This window comes from Sinocyclocheilus grahami, unplaced genomic scaffold (assembly GCF_001515645.1).
Source record: "Sinocyclocheilus grahami isolate Dianchi unplaced genomic scaffold, SAMN03320097.WGS_v1.1 scaffold242.1, whole genome shotgun sequence".
Classification (NCBI taxonomy): Eukaryota; Metazoa; Chordata; class Actinopteri; order Cypriniformes; family Cyprinidae; genus Sinocyclocheilus; species Sinocyclocheilus grahami.
This window is the reverse complement of record NW_015505421.1, coordinates 414,098-435,935: the sequence shown is the minus strand read 5'-3', so window position 1 is coordinate 435,935 and position 21,838 is coordinate 414,098. Positions and strand designations below refer to the sequence as shown.

Here is a 21,838-nt window from a genome sequence, read left to right as displayed (position 1 = left end):
AAGTAGTAAGTTATACATATGTTCAAGTAAAAATTTATTTTGTTACATATAATAAATTAATCATTCATAAATATCATAACTTTTTTGGGTGTCACACCACATGACATTTTACAGCCTGGATTTTACATCAGAAAATCATAGAAAAGGTGTATTAGAAAAGGTGAATTCAAGTCATTATATGTATGAATTGCATTTTCTTACATCTATTAAAATTATATTTAAAATTAACATATTTTAATAAATGAATAGATCCAGACAAAAAACTCCTTCACTCCTTCACTCCTTCGAAGAAACACACCTCCAACAATACTGCACAATCAAAAATTCTTTCTCCAACAGACATGAAGGCAATGAGCGCATGTTTGCAAGCACCAAATCACACACACAAACACGCCATTCCACAATGCCGTGAAATTGTTTCTTTTTAGCTTTTAAGCGGTCAAAGGGAAACACACACACAAACACTTGCAAGCATACTTCCAGTGTTGCCATGCACCTCTCTCACACACACTTTCTCACACAGCTACTTCCTGAGGAGGCATTTTTAAAGCTGAGAGGTTGGATGTCTATCTTTGGCTCTCAGTTCTAAGCGCCCTGTGTGAGTGTGTGAGGGGCCTGTATATGAGCAAACTGCCGCCTACTCCGGCCATGACCCACAATTCCTCACAATGCCCCCATTCTCTGGACTGAAAGGCTCTATCAGCAGCAGGGGCCAGCTCTCTGGAGGGGATATGACGCCTCCCAGGATGGCATACAGAGACGGGCATCGCTGCCAGGAAACCATGGGCCTGGCGGAAAGAGCCAGCAAAGGCGATGATGAGAGAAAGAGAGAGTGAGAGCTGAGAGGGCAAGCAGAGAGATAGAAGGATATGCTTGCCAAGAGATGCCAAGTGTTTTGTATATGCCAGTGCCACTCAAGCCTCATTAGCCTGACTCTTTGTGCCACACTGTTCTCTGCTGTGAAGGGATGTGCAACTCGCTAGTCCTGACAGGAGCATCAGATACTGGGTTTGTGTCAGTCAGTCTGGAACTAGACGTGAAAGTGAGATCGGAATATTGCTGCCGCTAAATTTAGTACTAACTATAAAAATATTTCTATCAGGCAAAATTAAAGACCAGTGTTAAATTTTAGTATTTTTTTTTTATATATATAAAAAAATTCTCAGTCGTATTGTATTTGAACATGCAAGCACTAGTGTTAATGTTTGTGTTATTTAAAAAATACAAATAAATTGTCAGGCAAATTTTGTCTGGCCATTTAAGAACTAATATTAATATTTAGTGCTATTTTTAAAATATAAAAAACAGTTCTGTCAGGCAAAATTTATTGTACCATTCAAGCACTAGTGCATTCAAGCATTTAGTGTTAAAAACAAAACAAAAATCGAGCAGAATTCTATTAAGCACATTTTATTGGACAATTCAAATATTGATTATTGTGAAATATACTACAGCAGGTATAAGCATGATTTTAAGGCAAAATAATAATTTATGAAAGGAGATTTGTAACTAGGAACATTGCAAACTGCTGATAAAAATGCTATTAAAAACATTTTTAAATGATTAAAATTGAAAAACAGCATTGCTGGACTGCAACAAGGATACTTGTATGTGGTCTTTTAAATCCATGGCCGTTTCTTTTAAACTAAAACAAAACGTGCATGTTGCTATTGTAAAAAAAAAAAAAAAGAATCTCAGAGTTTTTAGCTCCTTATTTTCAGGACGCATTTCTGCAAAAGTCTCCTGTAAGCAAACAACCCTGGTGGTTGGCCATGAGCACACACACACACACACACATCCCAGTGAAAATCTTTATTTGAAAAGGTACAGGCCAGCCTTATCAAAGAGCCCAGGGGCCGTTAGGGGCATTGAAGGGGTAGGACAGCCTGGCAGGGGGTATAGAGGGGGTCCAGGTGGGGCATTAATCTTGGGGAGGATTAATCTAATAATCTAGTGATCCAATGATGAATCAAACTTCAGAGCTTGGTGTGATTCTCTGCGGCTCCAATTAACTCCAAGGGAGGGAGAGGCTGATGGACAAGTCTATTATTGGCATTTGAGAGACACTGTGAAAACGGAAAGAAATCAAAGGAAAAGTGTTCTGGAGAATTACGCCCACACAGAGTGAATACACAGAACATGCATGACTGGCTCAATTGTGCCCTTTTAACATTTTCCTTCCAAACCCCAAATCGCTAGGATATATATTGCAAAAGATGTCGTTTGCGACACCATGGTGGGGAGCAGTTTATGTGCCTTCGTCAATCCCAAAGCAAGCATTCACGATTACATGAAAAACACAAATGGGCAGTTAAAAAAAGATTTGGGATTCAAGATTAATTCAACTGAATTACATTTACAGTCCTTTTGAACTATTTCTGCCTTTGATAAAGCCATTACATGTGCACATAGATTAAAATGCTTTCTTTTAACATGAATCAAGCTAGTTTGTTGTCTAAATCTATTTGTCCCTGACTTTCGCTTGCTCAGCACATACAAGAATTGTGGGAAATCCAGCTGGTCTTTTATTATAATTTAATGAAACAAGCTATGCTGAGTTACACAAACTGGCATAATGGCAACTCTGGATCATATTTTTAAACTCTATCAACAATAATCATATACTGAAAAACAAAAATATTCAACAAGCTAATAAATCCAGAAAATACTGAAAAAATAAAGTTCCTTATGCCTGTAAGTCACTGGACCAACTGAACCTAAACAGTTTTACATAAGAATTTATATTTCTAAAATGGGCTGCTTACATAACATTGCATGGCTGACACTGACCTGTTGTTGAAGAGCAGGCCATCAGCCTATAGAGCCAAATGTTAGAGGAGAGGACCCTGACCTCTGACCCCCGGCTAATTGGAGGCTTGACCCTGTTTGGCAAGGTCACAAGGATAGAGGGCGTGTTTACGGAGGGATATGCCCCGAGGGCTTACCCCAGGGACCCCTCCTTATGTTTCACATCCACCTTATGACTGATTAAGGATATGTCCATCCCACTGTGAGGTTAAACCAACATTCATACATCAGTTCATTCATCACTGCCCTAAAGCTATTCATGTGAATCAGCTATGGTATATAATGAATTTCCCTGCTCAAACTAACATCACCATAATTTGATAATGATCACAAACAATAAATCTTTGTATGCTACAGAAAAACTTTTTTAACCCAAAATACAAAAAATTTTATTGATGCTTTTCACAGTGAAAAGACATGTTTTAATGGACCAACATTTCAGATTAAGGTTTTTATTTTCATTAAAATGCATCCCCTCTGCTTGCCATGTAATTAAAAATAAATAATCCAAATTTTTTGTTTCTTTGTTTTTCTCAGAATAGTTTATGAAGCCTTTCTATCTTTCTTTCTGCCTGACACACACGGTAAAAATGTCTTGTTTTCATCTAAGCTATTCATTTTTATCGAGTTTTCAGATTTTTAAATCAGTTTTCATCATCAGTAGGCTAATGAATGTCAAAATGTTTGAAAATTGATTTTTATTTTATTTATTAAAATATTTTATATATAAAATATATTTAATATTGTATAATATTTATTTATGTTATATACGTTTTCACCACCAGGATTTGTTTTGTTTTAACGTTAATTGGCGAAAAATGTAAAATGGCGTCTGTCGAATAAGGTAGGCTACTACTGTATTTTTGACGAACGGGAGTTGTGATGGGAAAATGATGAGTTTTCTCTATGATCAGTCGGATACAGTAAATATTTAATGGTGAGTCTTCATGATCCTGGGATGTGTTATGCCAGTGGCACGCTGTATATAATCCCTAAACTTGTTATTTGGGCCTCTTGTGAGCTCTCCGCTCCCAGCTACCAGTGAACAGCTCTGCTTCTGATTCTTTTCACTAGTACAAGGGATGAGAAAAACTAAATGCCATTGGCAGTTGTTTGTTTATGGTTTCCCACAACTCCATGCCAATTACTTTCGTCCCTTTGTCAGTCGCTTGTCGTCTCTCATTAGCCAACCTTCGGTTGACATGAAACCCGGAAAAAGTGTATAGGCCAGGCGAGGCGAGGCGAGGCGAGCCCACGCTCAAGCGTTGTGGATCATCTAGCGATCCTCACTTCCCTGGCAAATGTTCCTCTTGCTGTGAAATACAGCTTTTGCTACTCATGCTTCACTATAGCCCAGGGATCCTCAAATTTGGCCCACAAGATCCACTTTCCTGCAGAGTTTAGCTCTAACCCTAATCAAACACGCCAGAGCACGCTGATCAGTGTCTTCAGGATCATTAGAAAATCACAGCTAGGTGAGTTTGATCAGGGTTGGAGCTAAACTCTGCAGCGCATTGGCCCTCCAGGGCAAGATTTGAGGAACCCTGCTATAGCCTATACCTCGTTCCGCTCCAGGCCTTTGACGCTATATAGCTCTAAAACTATAGGCTATGCTACTTTGCAGCACCATAGACTTTTTAATTTCTAAAGATCCACATTCGTAGTTCTTTTCTATGATACTAGGCTACATACGCGGTTTTCTAAATAACTCGAGAATAAAAAAAAGTTGTTAAGTTATCATCAGATTGTAAAAACGTTCATGTTCTGTTTGGACCACATCTTATTTATACAGTATGTTTACTTCTATTTGCCTCATTTATTAGTCTGCATTTGCCTGCATTTTGCAGTTTCTATTTCTCACGTTTTGGATGTTTTAGCCTATTTGTGTAAAATTAACGTGAAATTAAAACGATTTAGCTATTTTATCAAATCATATGCACGATTTAGGTTATAAATTTAAATTTAACTGGCATCATAAAGATAACTGGCAAGTGAACGTGTTTTGCTTTTATGTAGGCTAGCTTTTAGGCTATTTTTCTATTTTCTTGACGCAACAACAATTGAAAAAGAAATCCAAAATGCTGACATTTTCATAGCAATAAAATATTTGCCTTCTGATGAATTCGAAAAATGAAATCTAACATGATTTATTAGAAATGATGTGTGAGGCTCTGTAGATTCTGCATGTATTTAAAAAATGAGACAACTTGGTTTATTTCTCTTAATTTAAAAAGCTAAATAGATCGCTACTGATAGGCTACAGAGATGGGTAGTCGCCAGTTGGTTACAGGTTGCATTCAAACGAAAATAATAAGACATAAATTGTTTATAGGCTGTATTTGATACATCTTAACAAATATACTATTGCTGTTTATGCTTGCTGATCATATTTGTTATTTGCTATAGCCTATATTTGTTATCATGCTATAAAATCTTTTGTAGCCTACATTTCTATCACCACAGCTAAAGTAGCCTAAATGAACGGACGTAAAACCCTCACAAATAATAATTTAGCCTATTTGGCTTTAAACCATCCAACTGCAGCGAATATTATAACGAAAATATGCCTTTAAATGGATATTTAGGTTTCAGTCACTCGGAAATGAGTCTGCATCCCCCTCCCAATCACAAACCGTATTTGCGTTTAGAAAATCACTGGGTTTATTTGGCTCACTCTGATTGGTTGGAACGAATATCAGTGGGTCCGTGAATGATCTCATTGCCTTCATTTACTATTTTCCGGTTTTTAATTGGGTCCTGCAGTGTATAGAACGCACACAGTCCAGCCGAAGAGGCGCAGTAAACAAAAGGCGCTTTACTTTGATGCGAGGGAAACTGTGAGAACCGGTAGCCTGTGTTTTAATCCCGTTGACCCTGTGTGGTGTTAATTGAGGCTGACGTCACATAATACCTCGGTGAAGGAAAATTAAGATGCGCGCGCACTAATGAGGGCGCCTGCCTCTAGCACAGACATGATTAAGTTCCACACCACGAACTGTATGGCCATGCAATTATGTCTAATATCAGAAGAATGAAAAATGTTGTTTTTCTGAAAAAAATGAAGCGGTATAGTTGGGTTATTCACCATTAGCGTTTAAAGAGCAACAGCGTTTTCCTTTTACGTAATATAAAATAATTCAATAATTAAGTTAGACTTAATGAACATTTGTTTAAAACAGAACCGACGATTTTTTTTAATTATTAAATTTTATTTTCTAATTATTGACATTTCCCTCCTTCCTTAAATATAAATTATTATTATTTGCTCTGTATTTTTAATATGAAACAAATAAACATCGACTTAATGATGCACCAAAACAGAATTGAATAGCCTATAAATAGACAAAGTATACTACACTGAGGGGGCTGATGCAGTCTAACCGTGCATGTAAACGGTCAGTGTTGGACTTGCCTTCACACAATTATTTATTTATCAATCTAATTGTATTGTATAATATTTATAGCCTATATCATTTCCGTTTCCCAAGACCACAGTCTATAGGGCAGTATTAACTTTTGAGGTCACTATACAGTGATGGAGGCACATCGATTAGTGTCTCTGTCTGATCTGATTACTCACTTTTATGTGTCACTGCTAAAAGTTGTTGTCCGCCAAGGTATTAACCCTTTCATCCCCGCGAGTCGCTATCACGGTTACTACAGAAAAGAAACCAGTAGTGCTTTGTGGTTTCCCAGACACACCCTGCGGCTGCGCGAGGATTCGCTTCATTACAATTTCAGGGTTTGTCACGTCAATGACAGCGTCTTAAACCGCTAATACATTGATCGTGAAGCTGTGTATACTGTAACACAACTAGGCCTTTAGCAGCTGTAATTAAACTCGTGATTAGAATTATATATGTGTGTGAGTTTTAGTTTAGAAAATGACAAAGGGGTGATTAAAAAGTCAGAGAATTTGGGAAGTGTGAGGTTTGAGTTTCCAAACAGTTTCTTAGCTATTAAGGCTTAATTGGCACACAGTTTAGGCTAATGTATTTCTTCTTTTTTTTCAAGAAGTTGGCTCCAAGTCAGCAAAATTCTACATCCACTATCATTATTAGATAATGATTAGCAAGTAACTGCATTTACAGGTTGGCTGTACTTGAAAATAATTACACACAGTAGAGAAATGGCCTGTTGATATATGTTGCTTATCCGTGTCTATTTCCTGTTGCATCAATTGCATGTATTTGTGTGTATGTATGTGTGTGTGCACCTATTACTTAACCATATTTTGGGAACATATTTGTACCTAGAAGTAAAAAAAAAAAGTAATTATTTTATCACAAAGTTTTTATAAAATTGCAAAAATTCTGAAAGTTTTCTGTTAGGGATAAATTGAGTTTGTGGATTAGGGTTAGGTATTTACATAAAAACAATTGAAGTTTATGCAATGCCCCCATTTAGATAGCTAAGTAAACTGTTGTGTGTGTGTGTGTACCTACTTAACCATATTTTGGGGACACATTTGTACCAAAACGTCAGCAAAATCGCCAAAAACCTCCATTTGGGGATGTCCTCGTTTGTAAAACTGGTATAAAAATAAAGTAAACAAAGTTTTTTTGACATTGTAAAAATGCAGAAAGTTTTCTGTGAGGGTTAGGGATAGAGGTGGGTTTAGGTTAAACAGTGTATAACTGTCTGTATATAAAAACAATAGAAGTCTATGTAATGTCCCCATTTAGATTGCTAAGTAAACGTGTGTGTGTGTGTTAATGTGTTAAACAATGGTTTTCCCTCCAGACAGTGAAAATCATCCTTATCTATCAGGTGCTTTCCTGGGAAATTTAGTTTTGTCATTGCCTATTTTGCTGATTGTGTGTTTCACTTCTTTATTTTTTATTTATTTATTTATTGATGCATCTTCATGCATTATTCTTAAAAATCCAAGACTGCATGAACTTAAGAAACTTTCCATCTTCCACCAGTTCTGCCAGTTCAAAAAAGTCACATTCTCTGACATTGATGTTGCTTTACCTTAATGTACATGAAACAGAATAAATCCAATAATTTTTCTCTACATTTGAAATCTGTGCATGTAAGCTCATGCAACAGTTTTTTAATTCGATAGCGTGACTCGTTTGAAAGAAACAATCCGATCTTACTGAACATGGCCTCAAATATCTTTCATTCGTGTCTAGACATCCCTCTTTTCACAAAGTCTCTAATGTCTCGGCCTGTCGTCGTTTCTCTCCCCACGAGGCTAAATGATAGTTCACTTTTTATCCATCCTTGACACATACCATCAGTTACCACCCACTTCCCAGGATGCTCATGTATGATGTTACCCACTGCCATCAGGGAGCCCCAAAACTCTGTATCAGACAGAACTGGGGGTGCATGGGTATTGCAATTAGCATGAGAAAGCATCCATCTTAGTGTGCTTATTTGACCTTTCACCCCTACTCTTTGTGCTTCTCAGACAGAAAACTGGTGTGTATATGCAGTGCCCTACATCCATTCATGTTGTATGGTGATGTGTTTGTCTGAAATATCTTAACAGCATTGGACATTAGTATGAAACAATGAGTTTTAAGTAAAGTGTTAGTGTGCATGTAACAGTTTGATCCCCCCCCCCCATCCCTTCATAAACACATGCACACATGCACAAGGGGCAACACGCTCCCACACTCTTTCCCAGACAGTCTGGAGGACTCCATCTCATTTGCTTTTCTTCTGCTCTCCTCTCTGTCTGCTCCCCCTTTTCACGTCTGTGCTTTAATTAAGGGTTCCAACCCCCTAAAAGTGTCATTGTGGAGTGCAGCCAGTGTTCAGGCCCTCTGTTTTATGTGTGTTCCTGTCTGTCTTCCGCTTAATCCCCAGACCATATGTGATATATTAGAGACAGCATTAAAGTGTCTACAACATCATTGACACAGAGAAAGCCTTTACCATCAAATCTCATGTCACTCCATGATAATGAATGAACTCGTATCTGTCTGAATCATGGATGCCATTTTGTGGGAACTTCTGAAAAATTTAGTTGCATCTAACTTTTGAATGGTGTCTCTAGTTAAAAAAATTGTTTACACAAAAATAAAAATTCTGTCATCATTTACTCACCCTCATGTCCTTTTGAAACTGTAAGGCTTTATTTCACCTGTGGAACATAAAAGAAGATATTTTGATAATAGTTTTTTTTGTTTTGTTTTGGTAACCACAACTGTTTGGTTCCCAACATTCTTTAAAAGTTGTGTTCTGTCGGGGAAAGAAAGTCATACAGTTTTGGAACAACATAAGGGTAAGTCAGTGATTATAAGAATTGTCATTTTTGGATGATCTATGCCTACTTGTCTGTTTATTGGCAAATCTTAAGTGTCACTTAAGACCTTGATTCGTTCTGTCATCTCCTATTATGAGTTTTGATTCCTTCTCAAACACATGAAATTAAAGACCCATTTTATTTTGGTATTAGAAGTGCTATGGTAAACTTAAAAATTAATTTAGTTTTCCCCTGTTTTATTAATCCTGGTTTGATCAGTCACTGTTTAACCAGCAGATTTAGGTTTAATTCAAATTCCTAAAGGATTATGGTTGTAGCTTAGCTTCTCGTGGTGGTTGCAGTGAATTGCCGGTGTAAAATTGCTGGAGAGGTACACTCTTAAAAATAAAGGTGCTTCACGATGCCATAGAAGAACCTTTTTGTCTAAATGGTTCCATAAAGAACCTTTAACATCTGAAGAACCTTTCTGTTTCATAAAAGGTTCTTTGTGGCGGAAAGAGGTTCTTGAGGTTATAAAAAGGTAAGAAAGAGATGGTTCTTTAAAGAACCTATGACTGAATGGTTCTTTGTGGAACTAAAAATGGTTCTTCTATGGCATCGCTTGAAGAACCTTTTGAAGCAAATGACATTTGTGTTGAGGAAATGACAGGGTCCCAATAGATGCTGTTCAGTGCTCTTGGCTAGGGGTCTTTGAAAATATTGCAGGTGGTCAACGGACATATTGAATATTGAATGTTGTTAATGAAAGTTACTTTAAAGTATAAAGTAAATCTAAATCTATGGTGGCCTGGTTTGGTCTGAGTAGGGTGTCCTTGGGCCTGGGACTACTGGGATTTTGTTCTAAACCAAGTGACCAGTGCCTAAAAAAATTAATTCATATCATTTAATTTGAATGGTTTTAGTCAAGTCAAATGTATAGTTCAGTATGACTGAATCACTCCACCTATACTAACATTGAAAAGTTTGTGGGCAGTAAGAATTTTTTTTTTTCAAGAAATCAATACTTTTATTCATCAAGTATGCCTTAAATTGATCAGGCATTAAAGACATTTATAATGTTACAAAATATTTCTATTTCAAATAAATACTTTCAAGTATCCTGAAATAAAATTAACACAATTTTCATCAAAATATTAGTAGCGCAATTGTTTTCAAGATTAATAATAAGAAATGTTTTTTGAGCACAAAATCAGCATATTCAAATAATTTCTGAAGAATCATGTGACACTGACTGGAATAATGACTGCTGACAGCTTTGCCATCACAGGAATAAATGACATTAAAAATATACTAAAATAGAAAACAATTATTTAAAATGGGAATAATATTTCACAATATTACTGTTTTTACTGTATTTTTATTATATATATGCAGCCTTGGTGAGCATAAGAGACTTTTTAGAAAAACATTAAAGGGTTAGTTCACCCAAAAATGAAAATTAGCCCATAAATTACTCACCCTCAAGTTATCCTAGGTGTATATGACTTTTGTCTTTCAGACGAATCCAGTCGGAGTTATATTAAAAATTGTCTTTGATCTTTCAAGCTGTTTAATGCCACTCAGTGGGTGTTGCATGCATCAGTCCAAAAGAAGTGAAATAAAAAGCGCCCATCCATAAAAAAGTGTCTCACATGGCTCGGGGGGTGAACAAAGGCCTCCTGTAGCGAATCGATGCGCCGCTCAGAAGTGACGAATGCGGAAGCGCAGGGGAGAGATCAAAACAAAACAACGGTCACTAATTGGAATGTCGAAGGATTTCGATATAAGCCAAGAGGAGACTGGTTTTCCTTTGCTAAAGTAAGGAAACTTTGCTTCCTTTGCTCTTGTTAACATACATTGGTTTTCACGAGAATCACCAGTAGTGAGTAGGGTTTAGTACTGGTGCGCAGACCTCATATGTCATCCTCCTGGAGCTGCTTCCATGTAGGACTGTTGGTGCAAGCTACATTAAAGTGATTATTAAGTTTTGAATATGGATATTTGTCTTACACAAACGCATCGATTCGCTACAGGAGGCCTTTGTTCACCCCCCGGAGCCATGTGAGACACTTTGTTTTATGGATGGGCTCTTTTTATTCAACTTTTTTTGGACTGATGCATGCAACACCCGCTGAGTGCCATTAAACAGCTTGAAAGATCAAAGACCATTTTTAATATAACTCAGACTGGATTCGTCTGAAAGAAGAAAGTCATATACACCTAGGATGACTTGAGGGTGAGTAATTTATGGGCTAATTTTCATTTTTGAGTGAACTAACCCTTTAAAGCATCTTCCCAAACCGATACCGCTGAACGGTACAGTACATTAGATTACAATTAGCTTCTTAAGGTCCACACAGATCACAAAACCCTCAGTCCCCTTGCAATGGTGCTCCTGTCAATCAGCACTGGACCAGCAGCACATTTACCTGCTGACTGCTTCTGAAACACTATTCATTTAGGGCTTGTGGAATGAAACGTTAAAATCTGGATTTATTGTTTAAATGTTATTATTAGTACAGAACTAGATGCATCATCTATAGTCTATACAGGTTATGTCTCTTCATACATAACAGTATTGTATCAGTCAGCTAGAAATTTAACTTCACATTATATATGTGACCCTGGACCACAAAACCAGTCATAAGGGTCAATGGTTTGTTAGGATAGGACAATATTTTGCCGAGATACAACTATTTGAATATCTGGAATCTGAGGGTGCAAAAAAATCTAAATATTGAGATAATTAATTAATACTGAGAAAATTATTTAAAAAAAATTGTAGGTATGCAAGCAGTGGTATAAGTGTATTTTCCCATCACTGCGTGTGTTTGTTTGTTTGTGCATTGGCATATATTTGTGTTCTGTGCGTGTGTGTGCTCGCAAGTGTTGTTCTCTGCTGCAGACCTCTTTCCTCTCTGAGTCAGTGCCATCAGTTGCTACGGCAACTAGGAGGCAGCATGAAAGCTAGCGAGAGAAGACCGAGGGAGAGAGTGAGGTGGAGCATGGCACAAAGCCGACTCGCAGCAGCTGTGGAACAGCACTGGGACGCTGTGCACGTTCTCTGGCTGTGGGAGAGAGACTGTGCCAGTGTGTGTGTGTGTGTGTGTGTGTGTGTGTGTGTGTGTGTGTGTGGTCCTGCCTATCAGCACATAATAATATACCAAATTGTATACTGTAGGGGGGAAAAAAGTATTTTTTTTTTAAATCCTTCGTCTGCAGTTAAGACTAAACGTTGTACCTGTAAGTAAATACTGATATTTATCACTATCAGTGAATCTTTGTGAATCTGTGCAGCCAGCTTTCCATTGTTTCAACAAATTAACAGGCATCCTTCTGACAGTCTATCAGCAAGTGACAGCCATTTCAACTCATTAATGTAGAACGTGGTTCGTCTTTGTGCGTATGTTGTGCAGAATGTGCTGGAAATTCACCATCCGAGACATTATTCCTGGCTGATTCACAAACAACACAAGTAATCAGATAAATTACACTCTTAAATATAAAGGTTACAAAAGGAGGTTTTCACAGTGATGCCATAGAAGAGCCATTTTGGTTCCCAAAAGAACCTTCAGTGAAGAGTTCATAAAAGAAACATTTTTATCTTAGTGTGAGGAGCTTTTTAAAAAATTAAAGAACCTTTTTCCACTATAAAGAACATTTTGTGCAAGTATCTTCATAGAACCATTGATGCCAATAAAGAACCTTTGTTTTTGAGAGTGTAAGGTAGACAAAAGAATTAGAATTTTAAAGACATGTTTCAGTAAAAGACCAAAAGAGAAAAAAAGGAGCAAAACATCTGGTCCTATGTAATGTTTAGGTCAAAATTTCTAGATGCTGGAGTTTAAATGTCATAATTTTCATATATATATATATATATATATATATCAACAAATATCTGTGTTGATGAATGATGTGAGATCTAGAATTTTAATTTGACAAATGTAGATTTAAAAAATGTAGCCTGAAAATACTAATAAAATATTACTTTTAGCTATGATGCAATTGCTAAAACTCTTGAAACCTGATTCCACCTCAGAGTGAAACATAAAAAGATAATTGTAAAATGTAATGTCACATTGCACAATATCAATTCATAATTGGGAAATGAAGTCACAATTTAGTTTTTTTGAGGCAGAAATAGGCTCTCATGTAAACAACCTATTAAATCTACAAATTAATAGTTGCACAAACATTAGCTCATTGCAGAGACTGTATTGAGGGAATGCTGTGTGGGCTGGGAAAAGTGTGAATTTGTCTGTGTGTGTGTTAAACCTCATTTACATCGCCAGACAGTGAGAATGGCCTTGAACTTGACCTCAGGTCTATTCTCTTGTTCCTCTCCTCCTTCTCACCCTTAAACTCTCATTGTTGTGTTGTCTGCATTGACTCCTCTCTCCGGTCCCTCGTCATTCACACCAGCACGGTGGGCTAGGGTGACTTCATCCCTGCCGCACACGCCCTCTGGGGCTGTTCGCGTTCACATGAGGCAAATCCAGGGTTCGAATTCCTTTCCCACATTCTCCATCTTGTATTTACTTGCTTTTGTTTTAGCCGAGTGACTTTAGCAGCTTGAACAGAATTTGCAAAGCAGGCAGACAATGGGTCAGACGCAGCTCAGGACTGGAGTAGAACTGTCAAAGACAATGAAATGGTGATTCATGAGGATATAAGTGATGCTTGATAAATGATATCCTAAATATATAAATGTATATATAAATATATAAATGAGCTCTGTTTTCCCAGCTTTCATCACAATGTCCAAATTGTTTAGTTACGCCTAAAATACAATGTGTCTGTTCTTGGGTTTGTGTGAACATTTGTTTTCATTTTGAAGCTTCACATTACAGCCTTATTGAAACTTTACTTGTTTATAATTATTTGAAAAGCCATTTTTATGTTAAATTGTGGCTAATTAATGCAATGTCCTATTTTTTCTTTCAGGATTTATTATCTATATTTTATATACCGCCAGTATTTGGAATCTTTGGGCATTTCCATTAGGATTTCACATATAATACTTTAGTACTGGAGCATTAGAATTATGTTTTTACATAAGTATCTTCATAGTTTTTGATTTATGATTTTACTGTATATATATGATTTATTTATTTATTTATTTGATCTTCTTCAACAAAGTAACTTCAGTGCTGATTTACTTTGCAGTTAGCAGATGACAGGAATTGTTCAGTATTTGATTACTAAGATGGAGATTTGAGGTCAGTCATCAGTGTGTGCTGGGAATCAAGGCTGCAGCTGAAAGCTAAAAAATCTGCTTTCACAGACAGTATATGGAGGAAGACAGCAAGTCTACTAAGATGCCTTCATCTTCATTTTGAAGGCCACCGATGCATTCTTGCCAGTGTTATCCTACAATCCTCAACACATATGGCTCAGCAGTTGGAGAAAATGTCAGTTAAAAGAGGTAAATAATACATATACATGATTGTAATTTTATTATTAATTGTATGTTTAATAATATTACATTTTTTACAATATAACTATATATAATGTCCCAAAACAGTACCAAAATCCTAGTGACAATAGCACATACTTGTTTTCAGAGTAACCTGTTATTAATATCCATAACAGGACATTGTTAAAAGGCACATGTGGTACTAAATAGAGAGAAAAATTTCATATTATTTAATACTTTAATTAAATATAAATAATACAATTATCCTTAAATAAAAATGTAATATATGTTAAATGTATGAAGTTATGGTCACTTGTTAACATGTCTGAAGCCAGTTTTCTTACAAAGCACTGACTGTTTAGTCATTGACTGACTGGGCAGAATGGACGCAGCCTATAAGCAAGTAATCAATAAAGGACACATCTTTCTGATGGTCACTCACAGATTCTCTCTCTTTTCATTTACTGCCCTGGTTTATACAGTATTGAAATGCCAGCAGTGTTGTATTAGAAGATGTTTTTTTTAGGTGGATGTATCTCTCTTTTCTGTTCTGCTTTGTTCTCTTTGCAGCCCAGAAAGCACAGAGACCACCATTTGCAACATGCTGTCTCATTAACTTCTGTGATGCCATCTTATAATCTTTTGCAATCTTTGTAACTAATATTCTTTTTTTTTAACTCCATAAAGTATTGGTATGTGGCCACCGCTGTTGTATATCTGTCTAGAAACCCGTTGACATAGCCATATATGCCGAATCTGAATAAGCTTAATTTTTGGTTGTTTAATTGACTGGTTACAATTCAGGCACAGTCTCAGGGTCTCACCAAAGTGCGTGGCAGATCAGCAGCATTATGGCCTACAGTACACTAATGCACTTTGTCTTCTGGCACAGAACCACACAAATCTGAGCGGCCAAGATATTGTTGTTGGACACTAATACACTAGACTGCATGTGGTTCATTCCTAGTTGAATAAACCCAGAACAAATAAAAAAAAACTAAGTTTTAAGAAAACGAGTCTGTCTTATATATGCTTCCACCATCATAGAGTGAGTTTACGTTTCATGCAAAATCTGACATGGCGCCTTTAGGATTCTTGAATTTAATCGTATATGTATGAAATTTCCTCCAAAATATTAGCGATAACAGCACAAGTTTGTTTTCAAAGTAAACTTTTATTAATAGCCATACCAGGACATCGTTAAAAGGCACATGCGGAAATACAAAAAACACATTGAACGTGAAACATGAAAGAAAAACCTACAGTAAGATGATGAATAGAACTATAGCATTACATGTTAATAGAAAATATGGTTTGAGTTATTATTGTTATCATTACAGGACTATGACTAGCTGAAAATCACAGAAAAAATACAATTGCATAGTAAAAGGCCCCATTTCATCAATCCATTGTCTTCACATTCACTTGATTTTCTTTTTAATAAACAAAAAAACACAGATTATCTCAGTTTTACTTAAAGGATAATGCTGTAATTAAAAATTATTTTAAGAAAAATAATTAGAAAATAGATTGCACAATTCTCTTCAAATTGTAATAAATTTGTAAAACATTTGCCTATTGAACTGAATTTTCTCTTCAGCCATGATTGATTGTAATACAAAATGCAGAGACATACAGAGCATTTAATACCCCTTAAATTTGTTTCTATTTTCAGTGCTGAAACAAAAATTAAAAAAAAACACACAAAAGCTAGATGAAGCTGCTTTTTAGTAGCCAATGACTTCACAGTTTGCTGTTGAAACCAGTTTTAGTAGGAATGAAATATTCATATATATTCTGCTAAATATTCCTTTCCTTAAAACCGATTTAACCTGCTGTCATAAATAGCTGCTCTGATCTGCCTTCTCTTCCAGGTGATTACAAGCCCAACACAATTGCATAGAAATGAAAGACAACAGCTCTCTGTCCAACAAGTATGTGATGCACAACACACTGAGCTGTCCAATCAGAGTGCAGTATCGTTCACCGCTGCCGTGGGTCTCACACTCATACATGCAGAATCTACAGAGCCTCACACGCCATTTCTAATAATTCATGTTAGATTTCAATTAGTAATCAGTTATTAGAGAAGTACATTAGGGAATGAACACAGGCCACTACATTTTCCTTTAATATTGAAAAGTACTAAAATTAAAAAAATCAATTTGTGTGTTATAAAGTGCATTATGCTAAAGATTGTACCAAGACAGATTAGATCTGAGTGTTAAACTGCGTTAAATTGATTTAAAGAGATTTTTTTATCTCTGTCTTTTCTTTTTTATCAAAAAGTACCTAAATGATTGGCCTTTAAAATGACATTTTCTAGAAAACCCTCATTAAATTCACTATAGAACTACCCGAATAAAACCTTTTTACTTTGAGAATCCCCAAAAAGTGCATTTGAACAAATACACAATTTGTTGAGTGCTTTGACTTGGACCCGTATAAAGAGTTTCTCACCCACACACACACACACTTTGCTCGCAACATACAGCCCTTGGAACATTAGATGCTATAACTGCATCAAAAATGCTAAGACTGAAGTAATGTAGAACAATTAAAGTGCTGTCTTTTATCTGATGTTGGGGCACATGCATAGTAAAGACCCGTCTGACTCCATCAGCCCGTTTCAGCTCCGCTCTTCCATTTAATGGATGTCACTTTATTCGACTTGACTCTAAAAACCTGAAAATACACAAAAGAAATGAGAAATGTGTTTAGTGAAATAATATTTTTGATAATTTGACTACTTCAATTCAAAACAGAATATACATTTGATTAATGAAGACTGTCAGTTTATCTCATCAGGATTGGCTTTTGTATTTTAAGGTGTTCTGCTATTGGATTTTTAATGGGTTTTTTTCTGTTTTGTAGGATTCTTTAAGAAGGTCGCAGCAAATGAACACCTCAGATGGCTGTGACTCATGCAGGCCATAGCGAGTGCCAGGTCGAGAGATTGAGGCTGAAGTTGACGGTGCCTGTGCTCTTGGTACAACGTGAAACTGAAGCAAAGAGGAGGCATGTGACACAAGCTAAACCCGGAGAACTCCAGAGTTTAGTCGCTCCACGTGGCTTAAACAAGCAACTCGAGGGCGTGCAGGTGATTAAGAACACGAGCTGATCAAACATCCACATTCGTTCATATTTATGGGGTAGCAATGACTATCCTTCTCTTTCATTGTCTGAAAACTGGATAAGTGTGAGTGGAAGTTTGTGTATGATGGTCAGCGTCTGTATCGTCCCCCCCCCAAAAAATGCACCTCCCTCTCTGCTTCTCTTTCATTGTTTCTTTCGTGATTTCCCACTCTCCCTCTGGTTGTCTTCCCTAAATTAATACTCATTTAAGTGTTACTGTGTCTTGGTCTCCCTCCTCCTGTCCTGGCTGAATAGAAGACTGAATTGAGCAAACAGTCAGCCTGTCAGCTCAATAGGCAGTCTGACCATGAACTCCAAGTCCTTCCCAGCATCATCATCAAGAGGGGGAGGGAGAGACAGAGAAGGGGGGGAGGCAGACAGACTCAGACTTTGGGGGCCCCCGGTGCCCATTTTTTGGGGGAGCCTCATCGTGGTGGTTCCCAAGGCTGGTGCCTGCATGGAAAGGCAAGAGCAGCTGCTCAGAACAGGAGAGCCTTGTGTGTGTGTATGTGTGTGTGTGCAGACGGCAGAGTGTCTGCCCCTTTGCCCAAGCCCCAGCCACCTCGCACGCTCCCAGACGCAAGCTGCTGCAGATTCTTCGCTCCTTTTTTATCTGATGTGCTTTGGCTTTGTTTTTACCGTGCATAATTTACTGTGCCGTTCCCTCTCAGTCGCTCTTCCCCCAGTTTGCCACCTGTTTACTGTGGCGCACTTAGATTACTGAAAACAATGGCATGATTGTAGACCCAGTGTGACTGCAATCCTGTAATTCTCTGCTACCTGCATTAAGAATTGTATCACTCGTGCACAATTTAATCCTTGTTTTGGAATTTTAAATAATAATAATTCAAATTTAATTTTTAATGTGATAAAAAGGAAATAGTTTCATTGCTGCTGTCATTTTGCGACAAGGCAGTTATTGAGCAATCACATTTGTGGGAAAACTCTTTGTGTAGCTGTTCTGCCTGTTTTATTTTTCTCACATTGACATCCATTTCTAGTGGTTGCACTAGTTATGCACTACTGTTTGGAGTCAGAATTATTATTTTTTCAAGAAATTAATACTTTTATTCAGCAAGAATTCATTAAATTGATCAAAAGTGACAGTAAAGATATTTACAATATTACAAAAGATTTCTATTTCACTGCTGTTCTTTTGAAATTTCTTCTCATCAAAGAATCCTGAAAAATATGTATCACAGTTACCACAAAAATATTAAGCGCACACAACTGTTTTCAACAATAATAGTAATAAGAAATGTTTCTTGAGCACCAAATCAGCACTTTAGAATGATTTCTGAAGGATCACGTGACAATGAAGACTGGAGTAATGGCTGCTAAAAATTAAACCATCACAGGAATAAATTACATTATAAAATATATTACAATAGAAAACAGTTATTTTGAATTGTAATAATTTTTCAAAATATTACTGTTTTTTTAAAAAGTATTTTTACTGCATTTCCAAATGCAGCCTTGGTGAGCCCCCCCCCCCCCCCCCCCTGCTTAAAAATTTAAGCAGTAATGCATTTTAAGCAAAACATAGTTTCTGATATTTTATAGAGCTAATAGAGACTTCTTTATTTTGTTAAAAGTTGATCAGGATACAATGCTACACTTACAAAAAAGTGTTTTTGGACATGCATCTTGGTACTTTCATGGTGTCATATCATGAAGATACCATGGTACCATAGTATTGCCATGTAACACCATCTCCTTACCACATGGTACTGTGGTGGCATTTTTGTAAGTGTATACAGCTAACATGCACCTTCTTCTCTTGAACAGAGATACTGAGCTCTGAACATGCTAGTCCTCCACTGTATCTCCTTGCTCAGGGTATTGTCTGGACTTTCAGTGATGGGACTTAAACAAAGGCAGCCCTCTGAGAGAATGAAGGACAATGGCCTGTATTGTTTACTTTGCTACCTCACTTCATCAGGCACAGTCGGCTCTAATTGGTGTTTTGGTTAAGCGGTTTTTAAACTTATAGCTTCCTGGCCTTAATAACAGTGCGTCACAGCAAGCTCGCCACGGAGAACAATACTGGAATTGTCTGGCCCACGACTCTTAGAAACCAAGACATACAAAGGGAGCCCGTCTTCATTGAGACCTCTCTATCATGCTCTCTGCTCCTACTCTTGCTCTCTCTTAGCATGTTTTCCCATTAATTTGTCTTTAAATAGATGCTAAATAATCCAAGATATTAGTTTATGGTTTCTATAGTTATGTAAGACTAAAAACGGCAATCCATTTTGCTCATTCAAACTCCTCTCTCATGGGAAAGCTAATATCATGACGACCCTACAGCTGAAAGCAGGAGGGAAGTCTTGCTGTTCTTCTCAATAATGGCAGCGCGCCATCTCCATGGCTGGCATGGAACAACGACGGGGCAACAGAATCCCTGATGGCGATCTATTCACCGTTGATGCCCGCAGATGCAGCTCTGCCTCAGCCATTGTACTGGGGAATGATTTAATGCAAATGACTACAAAACATCTCCCCGCCCCCTTCAGCGCCTATCACAACCAGGACGTGTGATATTCACAATTAACAAACACATCTGCTGTAATGAACAGTGCCTTCGAGCAGGGGGAGAGAGAGGGGACAGTATGTGTAAAAGAGGAGAGGCAAGAGAGGAGGGTGTGAGACGCAGGAGAGTGATGGTGGGTCATACCTGCTTATTTTCCACTTCCATTTAATGCCCGCATGCTCTAAGATGGTGGCTTTGTGCAAACTGCATCTCGTGATGGGAGGAAGGGGGCAGGCGAGCAGCGAAGGGGAGGGGAGCAGCAACGCCAGCAGGACGACAGCCACACAACCGACCTGCCCCAATACTTCACTCATTCCTTTCCCTGGTATCAAGGATGGTTGGTCTGTTTGAGAGTGAAAACGGAAAGATGAAGGAAGAAGGGAATAAATGCATCAGCATGTGAGGGCATAAGCAAGATCGGGCATAAGCAAGATCGGGCATGCACACGCACACCTTTTCATGTCTGTTCTCATGGTAAAGTCTTCCCTGAGCATGCAAATGACTTTCATTATGCAAATGCATGCAAATCAGACCCAACCATCTGAGAATCAAGGCTGGGGAAAAAATTGACATTGAATGAAAGAGACCGAGAGTGAAGGATAAATCCTTTGGGTGGCAGGAGGCGGCTAACTGAACTAAACGCTGTGTGGAGGAACAACGGTGTCCCAGAGAGCACAAAAAGGGCCATTTAAAATTGTAACACACTCTTTCTTCATGGTATGTTAGTGTGCACAAAAAACGCAAACCTTATTTGAGTATTAAAAAGCTCACAATATCTGTTGCTACTGATCCATGTCATAGTTCTAAATGAAACATTGAAAGTTTCTCTGAAAGTACACATGTTGACCATCTCCTGTAGGAGCTCTGGAAGTATAATGGAAATGGAAGTCATATACACCACAGGGAATGTTCTAGACAACACTGAAAAATTTATTTGGGTGAGGGATGAAACTTGAGATCATCTTACACGCCATGTTAAAATAACCTAGTCAGTGTGGAAAATTAAATTTTTTGCCTACCAGACAAACAATTTGACCACTTTTACTTTTTTATATGGCATTTTATACACAAAGACTATAGAATACCCAAGACGTGTCACTCGTATAGTTTTGAATGGGAAAAAATGCAACGCTCAATATGGCCGCTCAATCGCAGGAAGCCCCGCCTTCTGAATGAAAGGGCCAATTGCTAATCGGTAAAGTCAGCGCATCACTGCAGCTGCCGTTAGAAGTCCCGGTTGCTATAGAAACAGTCAGCGTTCTGAGACGTGCGCTTAGGACTGTGCATGCGCACTGGCTGATCTAGCCTGAAAAATAAGCTTTTTATAACGCTATTTGAGCAAAAGAAACACCATTTATGACACAGGTGTTGTCAGATTTCTTTGGTGATTTCAAATATGAAATTTAATCGTAAGCTTAGCGAACAGTTTTGGTATGGGGAAACATCAACAATTTGATGTTTCCCCATACAAAGAGATAGGAGCTGCACTTGCATGCCCGAGAGGCGTTTCAAAGATGGCCGCCGAGTCTTAAAGAGTCTTTGTTATACATTTGAATTGAATAAATAACTGCAATTTAAGTTTAAAAAGTTTTTAACTTAACTTTTCAAAATTGTATTGTATTCTATTATTAAATATTTTATATATAATTATATATAATTATAATTATATATAAAATTTCACATTTAATTCAATATGTTATTTGCCGGGTTTTTTTGTAAAATTTGAAAATTGTTTGTACAATAA

At 37.3% G+C, this 21,838-nt stretch overlaps 1 long non-coding RNA gene across 1 annotated transcript; it reads left to right on the top strand.

The window, feature by feature from the left end:
* Positions 1–3,610: 3,610 nt before the first annotated feature.
* On the top strand, positions 3,611–18,362 carry LOC107597977 (uncharacterized). The gene is made up of 3 exons (XR_001610510.1): positions 3,611–3,652; positions 14,295–14,435; positions 17,301–18,362. It is a non-coding gene; the product is annotated as an uncharacterized lncRNA (long non-coding RNA).
* Positions 18,363–21,838: the final 3,476 nt, after the last annotated feature.